Here is a 16572-nt window from a genome sequence, read left to right on the forward strand (position 1 = left end):
TAACTTCACCTCTGTAAGTAATGATGAAGTTAAGATGCTAGTAGGAATTTCGATCTATCCAAAATAGAAATTTAATTTTTAGTTCTTTTATAACTTATAGAATTTTAAATTAGTATATAATAAAATTATACTTAAATCTATTAAAATAATAAAAATTTAAATTAAATTTTTAAAATTATAAAAATATAAATTATTGAAATGATAAACTTAAAAAAAATTAACTTGGGTAGGGAGGGAATATTTTTTTTGTTTTTTTATGAGCTTTGTTGATATTATCTAACAAGGTGACAAGTGGAGAGTTGATGACATAGAATATGGAAATGGCGTGGCCTCCAATTTCATTGCTGGATGGCTATGTTAATCTGTTGGCATTCACAGCTTTGCACTGCTTGTGTGTGTGTTGAAGTGGTCAAGTCATTGTGTTCACTGAAAGTGACCAAAAGACTTCAAAGGCGTTGGGTAACTATGACAACTAATAAGCTTAGGTGTGGTTTTGGTATTTGCCGGCTATTCTCTTTTATTAATTGACAACACTAAACAAACGTCACTTGGTTCTTACTTAAAGTCTCCATGAACTTGGGTTTGAGTCCAAAATACTAAAACCTAATCCATTACCTATGTTTACTTCACTTTTCACATTATAATGACTATAATAAATCATGGGTTAGATTGGATTATACCTTTTTTTTTTGTGAGATGTTCGCCTACCTAATGTGCTTCATATATATTTATATAGGTCTTATTAGTATGTATATTGTTTAAGTTGTGAATTAGTACACGTAATTTAATTTGGTTATTTTTAGTTTAAAATTTTAGTTTTAATTAAATGATAAATATTAAATTTATTATGTTATGTTATGTTATTTTTTAAATTTGATATGTCAAATACATTATCACATATGTACTGTTATGTTTGTTTGTTATTTTCACATATTACTTACAAAAAATTAGTTAATAGATTTAACGACTTTCGTTTGCATTATGATTAAAATTTTGAAATTAAAAAATACATAGCCATTAATAATGATTCGATTGGTGGACGTGGATTAAATCTACAACTTTACACATAATATAAGACTAATGACATAATTTAACCAAACAAATTTCATTGTTATAATTGGAGATCAGGACTAAAATTTTAAAATTCGAAAAGTATAGTGACTAAAATTGATCAAATTAAAGTACAAGTAATAAATTTACAATTTACACAAAGTATAAGGTTTAGTAACTAGATTTGACCATTTATATATGGTTTAGTTAGGTTTTCTTCAATGGCCACGGTAGTTGCCAAATGAAAAGTATGTGTTGATATATATATACACACACACATGGACATTAACATGCAATTAAAGTATGAGTGTTGCTTTTTCAAGTTAAATTTTGTGAACAAAATCAGTTCCCCTTTTGTTGATTTACTTGCATGGGTGAAAAAAGTGATGACTCATGAGGCGTTTTGACTTGACATCTTATAATAAATGTAAAGGTAGGAAGAGTGTTGGTGTGAGACTATGACGGTTTCCAAATGTTTACATGCCAACCAGTGAAGAAAACATAACTAATGAAATATAAAGTAAAACTGTGGTTCATCCCATCATCGGATGGCCATTTTGGCGTTGTGATAATTTATACATAAGAAAAACACAGAAATTGGTCGTCGAATGTTGCTGTGGTGTAGTGGTTATCACGTCAGTCTTACACACTGAAGGTCCCCAGTTCGATCCTGGGCAGCAACAATTAAGTTTATTTTTTACCCCCTCTCTTTACGTAAATATATACACATACATGCAGTTTTTTAAAGAACACAGTGAAACCTAGGATCACTACCTGAATATCACCTCCACCATTTACACCATGGCATATTGGTGTGTTAGTACAAAAGCAGCATCCTCATTAGTTTTTTTTTTTCACAAGTAGTCGCCGTTATGAAACTAAAGGAGAGCTGACATTGAAAGAGGGATTGGTCTCTGGTTCTCTCTCCACGTTATTGGTACTATTGTTGATTTCTATTTTTAGAAAAAAAATCGAATTAAATTAAATTAAAACAAAGTCGAAAATAATACAACACATTAAATAAGAGAGAACACTTCTAAACCCAAGTTCATAACTTACTCTATATACTCTATTCTATACATTCTACTCCTATTCGACAAAAGATTAAAATCTACTTCAATAATGAATCTTAACATAATAGGTAAAATTTATAAACTTATAATACGAATTCAACGGTAAAGCCGCCCTCGTTAAAATAATGAGTTGCTTTATTCGCCTCCCTTTTAGTCCAAAGAAAAGATAAATTAGTGAAACAAGATTGAAGGAAGAGGCAGTCGTCGACAAGAACCCAAAACTTCGACAATTTTCTATTAGTACTCTGCAAAGCCTTCATCGCCATAAGACAATCCGATTCCACAATCAAATTATCCAAATGCTGCCCACGAAGCCATTTCAATGCTTTGCTAACTGCATAAATCTCAACGGTTTAAGGCTCCAAAATCGTATCAACAAACCCTGATAATCCTCGGATAAACTGACCATCATGATCCCTAAGAACTGTTGTAAAAGACGTACAATCTGCGTTAGAAAAAGTAGCAGCATCAACATTACATTTCAGAACGCTGAGCTCTGGACGACTCCAACTAGCCCGAAAATCATTAACAACATTTGGTGCACCCTCCGTCCTCTCAACCCAATGCTGCAGAAAATTATCCGCCGTTTGAATCATATGGGTCGGAGAAGCAGCAGTACCCTTCCAAATAAAAAGATTACGATGAAACCATACACTCCAGAGCACAATAATGTTACTTTGAGCAGTCACTATATCAATGCCATTTATCATTTTGGTAAGGAAATGTTGCAAATTTGATGCTAAAGACATACAACCAACTTGCTTCCAAACGGCTTGAGTCGAAGAGCAAGACATAACCACATGATCCAAAGATTCAACATTACCACATTACGCACAGGCATCATCAATGTTAATGCCTTTACCATGTAATTTCACCTTAGTCGAGACAAAGTTGTTCATACACAGCCAAACGAAATCTTTACTTTTGGCGGAACATGGCTATTCTAGGGCTTCAAACATGGGTCATCTTCCCTATTATGGGTCAAAATTAGTATAAAGGTCAACTGCCAAACAATATCCCGATTTGACCGAATAATAATTGATCCCAAAGACATACAACCAACTTGCTTCCAAACAGCCTGAGTCGGAGAGCAAGACATAACCACATGATCCAAAGATTCAACATTACCACATCACGCACAGGCATCATCAATATTAATGCCTTTACCATGTAATTTCACCTTAGTCGAGACAAAGTTCTTCATACACCGCCAAACGAAATCTTTAACCTTTGGCGGAACACGGCTAGTCTATAGCTTCAAACATCGGTCATCTTCCCTATTATGGGTCAAAATTAGTATAAAGGTCAACTGCCAAACAGTATCCCGATTTGACCGAATAATAACCATCAGTAGTCCAATGCCAAATTAAACTATCCGACGGACAAACAAGATCAATTGTAACTTTAGACACTCGTTGCAAATTGTAACACCCTCATACACGATCTAATCACCGAGTTTAGGTACCAGAATGTTATATTCGTTGTCGGAGCAATTTCAAAGAAATTAAATTAAATACATGACTTTATTCAAGCTAATGAGATCAATTGACATTTATAGTTTTAAAAGCTCACATATCATTAACATATAGTTTTAATCATAACTTCTCATAACACAAATTATATCACTATCTTTGAGTTACAATTTATAATATACTTTTCATCACTACTACTTAAATAAAATTCACACATTAAACACTCAATTTAGTACATACCTTAACTTATTACTTTGAAATATCAATTAACCTTTTTTTAACAAGAACTTCCTTTTTCCTTACTTCCCTTTCTATTTCTTTCTCACTTCCATCACTTCCCTTCCTTTCTTTTCTATTTTCATCACTTGCATTTCCATTTCTTGCTTCTAAAATGATATTCTAACTCTCTAGTGTCTCTATTTCGTTTTTTCTTTTGAGTGGCTATGGAAACTTTCAAGGAATTTAGGAGAAATAGTGAATTTTCTAAGGGACAAAAAATGTAAGAAACTGAAAACTTCCTCTTCATATATATACATAGTAATCTGATAAGCATAAAAGATGAAAGAAAATTCTATATTTTTCTATAAAAATATCTCATTAATTTAGTTAATTAAAATATTAAAATATTTTATAAAATAATAAAATATTCAACCAATCATAATTTAACATTTTTCTTCCTTAATTATTGCACCATATATTTATCTAATTTAGGTAATGCCATTTTAGCCTTCATTTTTTTTCAAAATTCTATCCTTGAATCACTACTCACTTTTGGTAAAATTGCAATTTAGTCTATTATATTTTCCACTTATTTAGTTCGGTCCTTACATACTAATTTCATGTCATAAGAAATTAGGTTATTTTCAATTTTTTCCTTCAATTTTTTTGTGTTTACACTTCAACCCTTCAAATTTTGAATAATCATACTTGAATCCCCAAAGCTTTTCACATCTTTATGTTTTAGTCCCTAGCTCAAATTAATATATCACAACATTCTTTTTATTTCAATTTTCCCTGACATCACTCAACCTTCTCTTTTATCACTTTTAATTTCCTTACTTCACTTTATCAAGAAATCAACTGTACACAATCTTGATTTATTATTAATTTTATGGTATAACAATTTTAGGGGTGTTAAACAAATCGTGAGTGTAACACCCCGATACCCAACCCATTCGTCGAGTCTAAGTTACAGGATGTCACATTCGTTGCCAGAGCAACTACGATCAATTACATTCAATTTATACCATTAAACATTCATTTATGAGTATTATAAACACATGATACGATACATAATCATTTCCTAATCTTATACGAGCTTACAAAAGCTCTAATGCTAACCAGAGGTCGAATTAGGATCAAATTGTAATGATTTCAAAGTATCAAGTTAACGTTACGACTTCGAGGGTTCCTCATCGTGATGCAACTCACTGATTAGGCTCCTCGCTACATTGAGTATATGCCGTCGCAACGTAACTCTCTAATTGGTCTTGTCTCGACGTTAAGAGTACGTTGTTACAATGTGTCTCACTATTTCCAATAAGACCAACTTGGTACGAGTTTGAGATGCCTGAAATAACACGTAAACATTCCAAATACAACCAATTCAATAACATACTAATTGTATTCATGCCAAAATGATACTTCAAGATAACACCAATCAACCAATTTCCAAAATCGACCGTTTATGATACAAAACTGGAATAAACCCCAAGTACATGTTATATACTAATCAAAAGAGAACTTTAAAAACTTTTTCGAGTCAGGGATTTCTTCTTGGATGCTGGTACTTCTCGTATTCTCTAGGATCACTTAAACCTACGCAAAAAGAAAAAAACCATACGTTGAGTGATAGGGCTTAGTGGTACTTTCATGATCCAAGTTAGTATAACACAAACATTAATATCATTATCTAATACAGTTGCATATACTTGTACATTTCATGTTTAACTAAACCATGGCCATATTTATAATCCATTTCCATTATATCTTCACACATATAACATACAGATAACATTGATAAGCTAATTCATTAATCAATTCAAACTGAGCTTATAACTAAATACAAAAACCACATGCCAATTAATATCATATTCACTTAACATCTTTTACCTTGGTAGCTTATCATTCAATCACTTTTCTAGAGTCGTTTGAGATATTCACAAACATTTCAGCCTTTTAGGCTCGTTTTCAATAATTTTTTCAGTAGAAATTCAAATGAGGCCATATCATTAAACCATTTCATTTGACAATATTTGTAACAGTCAGAATTTCAGTAGTGCCAAAAACGGTGGTTTCGAAAATCCATTCTCTGATAGTCGAGTCCATAAATATTATTAAATAATATTTACGAGATTATTATAATGTTATACTGGATTTTGACCTAATAAATTACTAATTGGACAATTAGTTAAAGTACAAGTAGTTCGACCCTAAAGTCAGTGGTCTTGAAAAATGAGGTATTAAGACCACGTTTTAGCAAATCGAGCTCGTAACTATTTTTATTAAATATTTATGGAGTTTTTATATAAGTGATTTGAATTTTGATCCAAAAATGTTAGTGATTGGATGGTTAATTAAGATATAAGGAATAAATTGTAAAAATTATAAAAACTGTAAAAGTTAATCGTTATTGATTTTTATTAATTAGAAAGGTCTAAAATGTGGTTGTTTGAGGGTTTATGTGGCAATTAACCACTTTAAAATAAGTGAGATGATTAGTGCTTGTATGTTATTAAGATATGTGTTAAATAAATAAAGTCAACTTAAAAACAAAAACAATGCCATCTTTATCGCTTTTTTCTTCCACGATTGAAAATGAGAGAATAGCCATTGTTGAAAGCTTTCCGCTATTTGGCCAAGCTCTACTCCTTGCATATTGGAGGTTAATTAAGAAAAAGAAGAAATTATGGATTAGTCCCTGATACTTTATGATTTCTATTCTTCTATATAAGTTCATATGGAACTTACTATGTTATTTTATATTATGTTTGAATTGTATGATTATATTTATTTATATACATATGAAATAATAATGACTTATGCAATCAAAATGACTAAATTGGAAAATATGATATTTGTGATAAATATGAATGAATACGTAGTATCGAATGGATGTGAAATTTGTAATACGAATGAATGATATATATATACATGGTGATGTTATATTGTTTAAAAGGTATGTATATATTGTTTTGGTATCAAGTGGACTAAATCGATGATATGTGAAATATTAGATAAATGTGAATAGATAATTTGTATGGAATGAATTGGAAATTGTTATAAGTTTGGAAGATGAGTATAAGATGATGTTATATGGTTCAAAATGTGTATGAATTGCTATTTGGAATATGAAAGTGTGTATATGGTTACAGGGTTTGTAATGATATAGAAGAAGGAAAACGGGTGTTTGATCAGGAGTTAATACGATAGCTTGAGATCTAGCATATGTTGCGGATTTTCTGAAGCTAGTGTTAGCAGCGTCGTACCAAGCTAGTGTTAGCAATCCTACTTAGAAGCTAGTGTTAGCAACCTAAATACATCAGCTTGTATGAACAAATGTGTGTTGTGATCAGGGATTAATTCGATGACTTGAGATTCAACATATGTTGTGGATTCTCTGGAGCTAGTGTTAGCAGCATTTAACCAAGCTAATGTTAGCAGCTCTTATTCAAAGCTAGTGTCTAATTGCCTTCAAATTTAATTATACAGCATCATAACATATCTTCATGTATTTGAATAACTAGTTTTGATTGTTCGTTAGTGTGAGGATGGAACGATGTACTAAAATTTCATTTTGTACCCGAAACTTTGTGTAATTTACCCTAAAATTTTGAGGTAAATCTTGGGTCTCGGTAAAAAATAATAGATAATGGCACAACATGCAATCTGAAAATCTCAGAGTTGTATAGTTTAGCTAACTTCTCGAGGGAGTAATATGTCCTAACAAGAATAAAATGTGTTGACTTAATATGTCTACTATTACCTAGATTGCATCTTTCATTTTCAGAGTTCAATGTAATCTCGATACGAAACCCATTGTAACTCGTTCCCATTTTCATTTCGAAATCATCACAAGCTATAACAAATTTGACTGAACTTGATATTCAGCTTTGACATGCTGGCATACTAGACACTTTGCCACGTATTCAGAAATTTCTCTTTTCATTTTCAACCACCAATATAACTATTCCAAATTGTTACACATTTTGTTACTGCCCGGATGTATGGAATAGGCACTAATCTAAGCTTTGCCTAAAATGTCTCGTTTCAGATCTAAATCTTTCGACACATAAACGGTTTCAAAAGCATAGATTCTTGTTATCATCAATACTAAACTCAAAAGTTTGATCGCTTTCAACAAGCTTCCGTTTTACTTGCAACTCTGAATCATCTTTCTATATTTCTTAATTCCCTGAAGGAATAACCTGTTTAGCTCTTAATTCAGCTAAAATAGAATAGCCATGTTCTAGAATTAAATGCGCATTCATTGACTTTAGAGCAAATAAAGACTTTGTACTCAAAGAATCAGCTTCAACATTAGTTTTACTCAGGCGATAATTGATAATCAACTCGTAATCTTTTAACAACTTGAGTCATCTTCGGTGTCTTAGATTTAACTCTTTCTAGGTCAACAAATAATTCAAGTTTTTGTGATCTGTGAAAATATAGCATTTCTCCCCGTATAAATAATGTCGCCAAATCTTCAAAGAAAAAAACCACTGCGGCTAACTCTAAATTGTGCATAAGGTAATTCTTCTCGTGTGACTTAAGTTATCGAGAAACATAAGCAATTAACTTTCCCTCTTGCATCAGTACGCAACCCAAACCATTAAGTGAAGTATTGTTGAATATAACAAATTCTTTCCCCAATTCGAGCTGAATCAATACCGAAGCTTTCATCAACATAGCTTTCAATTGTTCAAAATTCCATTGGCATTTAATTGACCAAACAAAACTAACATTTTTCGCAACAATTTCATTAGTGGTAAAGCTATCATCGAGAAACTTTTAATGAATTGTTTATAATACCCAACCAACCTCAGAAAACTATACACCTCTACGACATTTTTTGGAGGTTTTCTAGTTTACAACCGTTGAGGTTTTGTTCGGATCAATATGGATACCATCAGCCAAAATCACATGACCCAAGAATTCCACTTCTCAAAACCAGAATTCACATTTATTGAATTTTACGTCCAACTATTTCTCTCACAATGTCTGCAACACAGTTCTCAGATGTTGATCATGTTCAGTTTCATTCCTCAAGTAAATTAGAATGTCGTCAAGAAACACAACAATTTTTTTTTTCAGATATAGTTGAAATATTCAATTCACCACGTCCATAAAAGTGTCTAGATGTTAGTTAGTCCAAATGGCATCACCAAAAATTCATAATGTCTATATCGAGTTTGGAAAGCAGTATTCGGTACATTTGACTCTTTAACTCTGAGCCAATAATAACATGATATAATATTAATCTTTGAAAACAAAATAGCTCTTTTCAACTAAGCAAACAAGTCGTCAATACGAGGCAACATATACTTGTTCTTTATGGTCACTTCATTTAGTTGTCGATAATCAATTTACAATCTCATAGTTCCATCTTTCTTTTTCACAAACAGAACTGGAGCACCTCTAGGCGACACACTCAGTCGAATAAATCTCTGGTCTAATAATTCTTGCAAATGTGCCTTTAATTCTTTCAATTTCATCTGTGTCACTTAATATGGTGCAATAGAGATTAGAGCAGTCCCTTGAGCCACTTCAATAACAAATTCAACTTCTCTGAGGTGGTAAACCCAAAAATTCTTCAGGAAACACATTAGTGAATTCATTAACTATCGAAACTTGTTCTATCTTTGATTCTAGTACTTTGCTATTTAAAATGTAAGTTAGATATGTTTCACAACCCTTTCTGATCAATTTTCTAGCAGATATAACTGATATGATATTGGTAGAATAATCGAATCTGTCAACCTCAACATTTATCCATTCACCATCCTGACATCTCACTACAATTAGTTTCTATCTACAGTTGACAACATCATCGTACAGTGCTTACCAGTCTATACCGAGAATAATGTCAAACTCATCAAACGACAACATCATATTAGTAGGAAATTCACGGCCCCGAATTTGCAGTGGGCAACTTTTCCATCTTTGGCTTTGAAGATACGACTTGGAAGGGATTCTGGCTAAGAAATGAACCTCTCAACCTGATTACCAAGCATATATTAAAATAATAAAGGTCACAAGATCTGAAACCTCTAAATTTTTTCAGAACATAAAGCTTATCCTAAGAGACCCAATGAATTCTATTATCAACATTACCACTCGAGCCCTACCAATAAGAATTCATCATCTTTTGCAGAGTGTAACAAGTGTTAATAAGAAATAGAAAAAACACTCAAGCAAAAGGAAGGTAAAGATTAGACAACTGTCTTGATAATAACTTCTTTTCCTGATTTTGACAACAAATGATTCATCCATCTATGAGCATGCTAGCTAAGCCTATCCCTCAGGAATGAAAACACTATTTTCTTGATAAATAAGAGGAGGAAGGCTCATGTAATACCCATGATTTAGAAGGGTAAAAACACCCAACAGCTTTTGCACCAATAATCTTTCTAAAGCTTTGTATTAACACTAAACATAATTTCTGATTTTTGAAAATTGATACCTTGCCCTAAAGCTTGCCTATAAACATCAAGAATATGCATCACGATCATACATTCAAAATTAGTGGCCCAGAAAAATAGAAAATTGTTTTCAACAAACAGCTGTAGGACTCCAACGATAAACCGAAATACCATGCAAGTCTCCTCTCAGCTTAGCTTCACAAAACAAAAAACTCAACCTTTCAGTGCATAAAATAAATAAATAAATAAGGAGATAACAGGCCACCCTGTAGAAGACCCTACCAGGAAATTTGGGCCAGCCTCTGTCCCATTAAACATAACAGGATAATTAACCAAAGTAAAGCACAGCATAACCCAATCAACCCATTAACTAGAAAACCATTTTAAGCAGTACAAATTTAAGAAAGCTTCAATCAACTCATTCATAAGCTTTACGAATGTTAATCTTAAGAGCTACTTCACCCACTTGTTCACGCCTCTTAATTTCCATATGATGAATTAACTCAAAAGCAACAAGAATATTATAAGTCTACTAGGAACAAACCCAAATTGCGACAGAAAAATAATAACTGGCAAAATCCACTTCAACTGGTTCACAAGGACTTTGGCAACAATCTTACAAAGAACGTTGCATAATGCAATAGGCCTCAAATCTTTCATGCTATCATGTTGGTCCTTCTTAGGAATCATAAAAATATTAGTATTATTCAAAGAAGCAAGAAACGTACAAGAATCTAACCAATAACAGAAATAATTGCCCAACACTTCTTAAAAAAAGTTGGGTTCATACCATCTAGACCCAAGGATTTATCGGGATGCATGCTCATAATTGCATCCCAAAATTCATCTATACAAAACAGAACGTTAAGAGTAGTATTATAACTATAAAAAGTAGTAGCCAAAAAAGCGAAAAAAGCATAACTATAAAAAGTAGAAGCAGTAGAATTCGGAAAGAAAAAAAGCTTTTGGAAATACCTTAAAACAATATCAGACATACTATTAGCACCAAAAGACAATTGATCACTTTCATCTCAAAGCCCATAAATATAATTTGCCTTTCGCCTCTTAGTTGCCTTTCGCCTCTTAGAAGCATGAGCATGAAAAAATCTAGAATTAGCTTCACTATATTTATACAAAAAATTCTTAGAACATTGCCGCCAATAAACCGCTATTTGTGCCAATAAAGAAATTAAATTTGATCTCTATTGAACTATCTCAGTCACGTGAGGGTACCTAACACGCCAACGATTAATACAATCCTCCAACTTCATTATGCGTGAAGTAAAATTAGTACCAGCTTGTCGCCTCAAATCCATTAAATTCAAACCATAAGATTTTATTTTCGATGCAATTTCCAAAGCCAAATGATCTACCCAACTTACATTCACCACATCCATAAAACCATCTTTAGAAATTCAATAATCTTCGAAGAGAAAATGAAAAGGACAACGCAACAACATATAGGAACTAATCAACATTAGCAAACGCTCCATGACCAAAGCATCTGTTTCGTGCCCTCTTTCCCAAGTGAAGCCAAAACTCGACAAAGCAATTTTAGTCAGTTGGCAGTCAATAAGGCGTTCCAAAAAACCATCAAACCAATTCGCCAGATAATCCCCACCGACATACTTGTCATCAGGAGACTAAAAATTATTAAAATCTCCCAAGAAGACCTAAGGAAAATATTGATGACTAGCCAAAAGATGCAACAACTGCCTACTATCACACTCTCTAAATGCTTTAGGAAAACCATAAAAACCAGTAAGATACTAATGAATATGGCCAGAATTATCAGTAATTAAATCGATGTAATTAGAAGAATAACCAATAGCTGAAACATTATCAACATAACTCCATAAAAAAGCAAGACCATCACTATGTCCAATTCTATCAACATTAAAATAATGATCATACTGCAAAGCCACACGAAGCTCTTCAATTTTATTAGAATGCACTAGCATTTCAGACAAGAAAATTAAAATTGGGCTTATTAGAAAAGACAATCTCTTTTAAAGACAAAACTGCTCTCGGGTTGCCTAAACCCTAACAATTCTAAGCAATACAATTCAACAATTGTTGATTGAATATCAGAAACACCCGACCCATCCATTCGAATATTCTGATCAGCCCCAGCAACTGTTTTTTCGTTTCTTCAATGTCTAAACAGCACATTCTTTAAGGCCAATTTCATCACCACTAAAAGTATAGCCCGTAATAGCATCAAAATGAGCAGTAGCCAGCCCATCATTGACCAAGTTAGAAGCACTCCATGCAGTAAAAGCAGCAGATTTTACACCATTAATAGAGGGATCAATAGTCGGATTTTTGGGAAAGAAATGCACCTATTTTACAATTTCCCCAAAATTCCAACCGCCATACGTGAAATCCGGACCAAAATTATGGAAAGAATTTGGTCAATTGTTCCGACGCTATTGAGCTGAAGAATTCATGTTTTGCTGGCGGACCTCTGCTCTTATTTCCTCCGGCCACTCTCACACCGCTTGCCCCTTCAGATAGTCCAAAAAACGATGACAACTTGTTTCACGATGTCCAACTCGACCACACAAATAACAAACCACTGGGATTCTTTCATAAATAAACGCAACCTCAAAATATTCATCACCTTGCTTCTAGATTTTCTTTTTCCTCATCAACAATTCTTGAATATCAAGGCGAAGCCAAATTCGCATAAAATTACGATGACCATTAGCATCAGATTCGAGGAATTCACCCATAACATTTCCTAGACTTTTCGCCAAACTCTCTGAAGCAAAACCCGTGGGCAAGTCGTGAACCTGGACCAAAAAATCAACACTGAAAAACTCAACTTTCTCTGGATCTTCCCCTTTTTCAAGCTTATGAATGAACAAAATACAGTTGTTAAACGACCAGGGACCTCCAGATATCATTTTATCATTGATCTAGTTTATGCTGGCTCCTTGAATGAGTCTCCAAATCGACAACAGTGTTCACTTCATAGCCACGAAGTGGATACCTCGCTACCTACAATACCCAAATCATAATCAATATCATCCACTTGAAACTTATCTGCCCCTATTTCCAACTCTACATCCACCTTCTCTTGTATGGATAAACGTTTAAATTTAGGATCCATATTCACTCGCACCACACAGCAAATCAAAATCACTAAACAAAATAAATGGACAAGCATGAAAGTATATTGCACAATCGACAGAAAAGCCATGCACAAACGCACGACTAACTTGTAGCAAAGGAAGAGAGAAAACGAGGGCAAGACCTTTTTATTTAAAAAATATATTTTCATATTAATCTATCGTAATTTGTAGTTAGTATGTGAAAGTTTCGCATTAGGCCACAAAAAAACCTATTTGAAAGCCATATAAGAATAATTTCGTAACAGATTTAAAAAACAAATTATAAAATTGCTTCCATTCTATAAATACTAAATTATGACACTGTGAAAATTTTATTATAGAATATATTTATAAAAATATATGAGCAATTAGAAAAGTTGAAGCTTATGTTAACGGGTGAGCAAAATTGGATTTTATTTGAAAAAAATTTAAATTTCGAGTTAATCGAATTGAGTTATTTAAGTCAACTCAAATAAGTAATTCAAGTTTTGAGTTCTAGTTGAGTTAAATTTTACAATTTGAATAATTCGAATAACAAATTAGCATAAACACCTGATTGGTTTCTAATTTTGAAAATGAACAAATTGGTCACTCAACCAAAATTCAAAAAAAAAATTCAAAAAAATTTAAAATTCAAAATATTTATAAAAAAATTTCTAAAATTTATTTTTTTGTATTCTAAAAATATATAAAGAAAGTTAAATTTTCTAAAATAATAATTTTGGGACCTAAATAAGTTAATTAATGATTCAAGTTCATCGTACTAAATCTTTTTTTTTTCTTTGAAAAAATTTCAAATATATATGGTTTCAAATTTATGTGTTCTAACATGGAATTAGTTATACTGTAACAAGATTTTAATTTAACTCGAATAATTTCACTTGATTTGATTTGATTCGATTTAATTCGATTCAACTCGGATCGAATTTTATTTCACTTGACTCAATTCGAAAAAATTTAAAGTCGAGTTAGGATGATAAACTAAGACTCATCAACTCAATATATTTTCATTCGATTTGACTCGATTCAAATCGAACCTGGTAATATGTTAATTTGCATGACATTTATGTTTAATTCGGTTTATTTCTGAATTGATCCATGCTAAATTACTGATTTTATATTTTAATCTTGTCAGGGATGTAATTGGGACGCTAAGACACAAAAATGAGCAGAAAAAGATTAAATTGAAACATAATCAATGAAATGAGGCCGAATTAAAAATGTGGAGAAAGCCAAAGACTCATCAAATTTTTTTTTCTTTGTAAAAGCCAAAAAAAAAAATCTACCTTTATTTTATGTTTCTATTTACATTTCTTTGTTCTTTTAAAATTGGTTTAATTGGTTTCCAAGTATCTTTCTGTCCCTTTCCTCACCATTATCATTAAATCACCTTCCAAAATCTACAAAGCATGAATAAGTTCATGCTTCACTAAATTCCATCTTAGCTTTAGGCTGATATTCTTTTCGGTTGGGAATCATGAGATATGTATTCGTGCTAAAAATCATTCCAATCGGTATTCACATTTTTCCTAAGTATTGGGATTGACAACTCATCCCTTAAAGTTAACTCGATTTCAAGTCAAAAAGTGCACGTTGGGTTGTAGTCGTGTTTGCTGACAGTTGGAGAGACCAGTTGGCCGTGCTGTATTTGGTTCTCTGAGAACAAATCAAGGAAGAAGTGATCGGGTTTAAACGACCCATGCGGTTGAGGCCGTTAATTCGAGTTAGGTTCTTCAAAGCACAAGGCTGTCGAAATCTTGAAACGGGAACATGTGTATCTCAGTTAGATAATCGATAAGGGCTGGTTTGCATGTCATATTGGGACCAACTACGAGAGGAAGAATTGGTAGTTAGGACGTTCTTAACTGCTATAACCAGCTTATCGTTTGGGGGAGAAGATTAATTTTCGAGAATCAATTCTTAATCTGGAATCTACCAAGTCTAGGGCTAAGGCTTTTTATCTCTATTTACAAAAATCTAAATTTATTTCCCAATTTAAATTTATTTCCAATATTAATTAATTATTTATTTACGTTGTTTCGATTATTTACTTTCTAAACATTTTTCAAAACCTCCTGATTTATTTGTTTATTTTCTTTACAGGTCCGTTTGGAGTCGTGGGCACGACTTTTGCCACGACTTTCGGCAGGACAAAAATTCTTATCATAAGTTAAATGCGGAAGTTGATTATAACATCCAATCCTTATGGACTCGACCCTACTACCACTCTTTACAACTATTTAAAGTTATTTTTGTAGGAATTATTTTTAGTGGTTTCGTCGCACATAAGAACCCTCACCCCTAATGTGTTAATTTAAATTTATTTTCATAGACTTTGTATAAAACATAAAGAGAAAAAAGCTCCTTAAAATAATATTGTTAAAATTAGATTGAACCAACTTGTTGGATCAAGGACCAACAAGTGTACTAATCCAAATACGAGATATTAAATTGGATTTTGAGTGAACAGCTGAGAACCAAAATCAATTGAACCGATTAAAAAATTAATTAAACCATATATATTGAATATTTGAGGTAATTGATAAAATTTTGGCTCAATAAATTATTTTTAGACAAATTGTCAACCCAAAAGAAACCCAATAACCCAATATGAATCAAAATAATTAAAAAATATTTTTAAAAAATATGAATCAAAATAATTAAAAAATATTTTTAAAAAATATATAAATTAAAATTATTGGGTACATGAAAATCTTAAATTTTAATTTATTATACAAATTTTTTCTAAGATGTGTATACTTATCTAAAAATAAAATATTCAAATACATATATAATCATTCATCTTGCATTTAATCTTATTAAAATAAAATTCAAAGATGTATTAATATCAACTAAAATGTAAAAGATATATAATTTCAAAAATTAAAAAAATATATAAATGTTGATTATTATTTTCTGTTAAAAATGATATAATATAAAGATAATGTTAATATTCAATTACGATTTAAGAATGATAATGGTAATGTTTAATTGATTTTTATTTTTATTGTTGTTATTTATGTGTTTATAATTTTTTTCTAAATTTTTTTCTTATTTTTTAGGGTTTTTTTTTTCAATTTTGATATTTTTTTGAATTTTGAATTTTTATTTTTCAATTTTTAACGAATGAAGAAAAGATAACTAACGAAATATATGACATTGAAAGTAAAAAGTGTGGCTCATCCCATCACGAGATGGCCATTTTGGCGATGTGATAAAT

General features: G+C 31.8%; 1 non-coding gene across 1 annotated transcript; it reads left to right on the forward strand.

Moving 5' to 3' along the window:
• Positions 1 to 1660: 1660 nt before the first annotated feature.
• Positions 1661 to 1733, forward strand: TRNAV-UAC (transfer RNA valine (anticodon UAC)). The gene has a single exon. It is a non-coding gene; the product is annotated as a tRNA-Val (tRNA).
• Positions 1734 to 16572: the final 14839 nt, after the last annotated feature.

This window comes from Gossypium hirsutum, chromosome A07, assembly GCF_007990345.1.
Source record: "Gossypium hirsutum isolate 1008001.06 chromosome A07, Gossypium_hirsutum_v2.1, whole genome shotgun sequence".
Classification (NCBI taxonomy): Eukaryota; Viridiplantae; Streptophyta; class Magnoliopsida; order Malvales; family Malvaceae; genus Gossypium; species Gossypium hirsutum.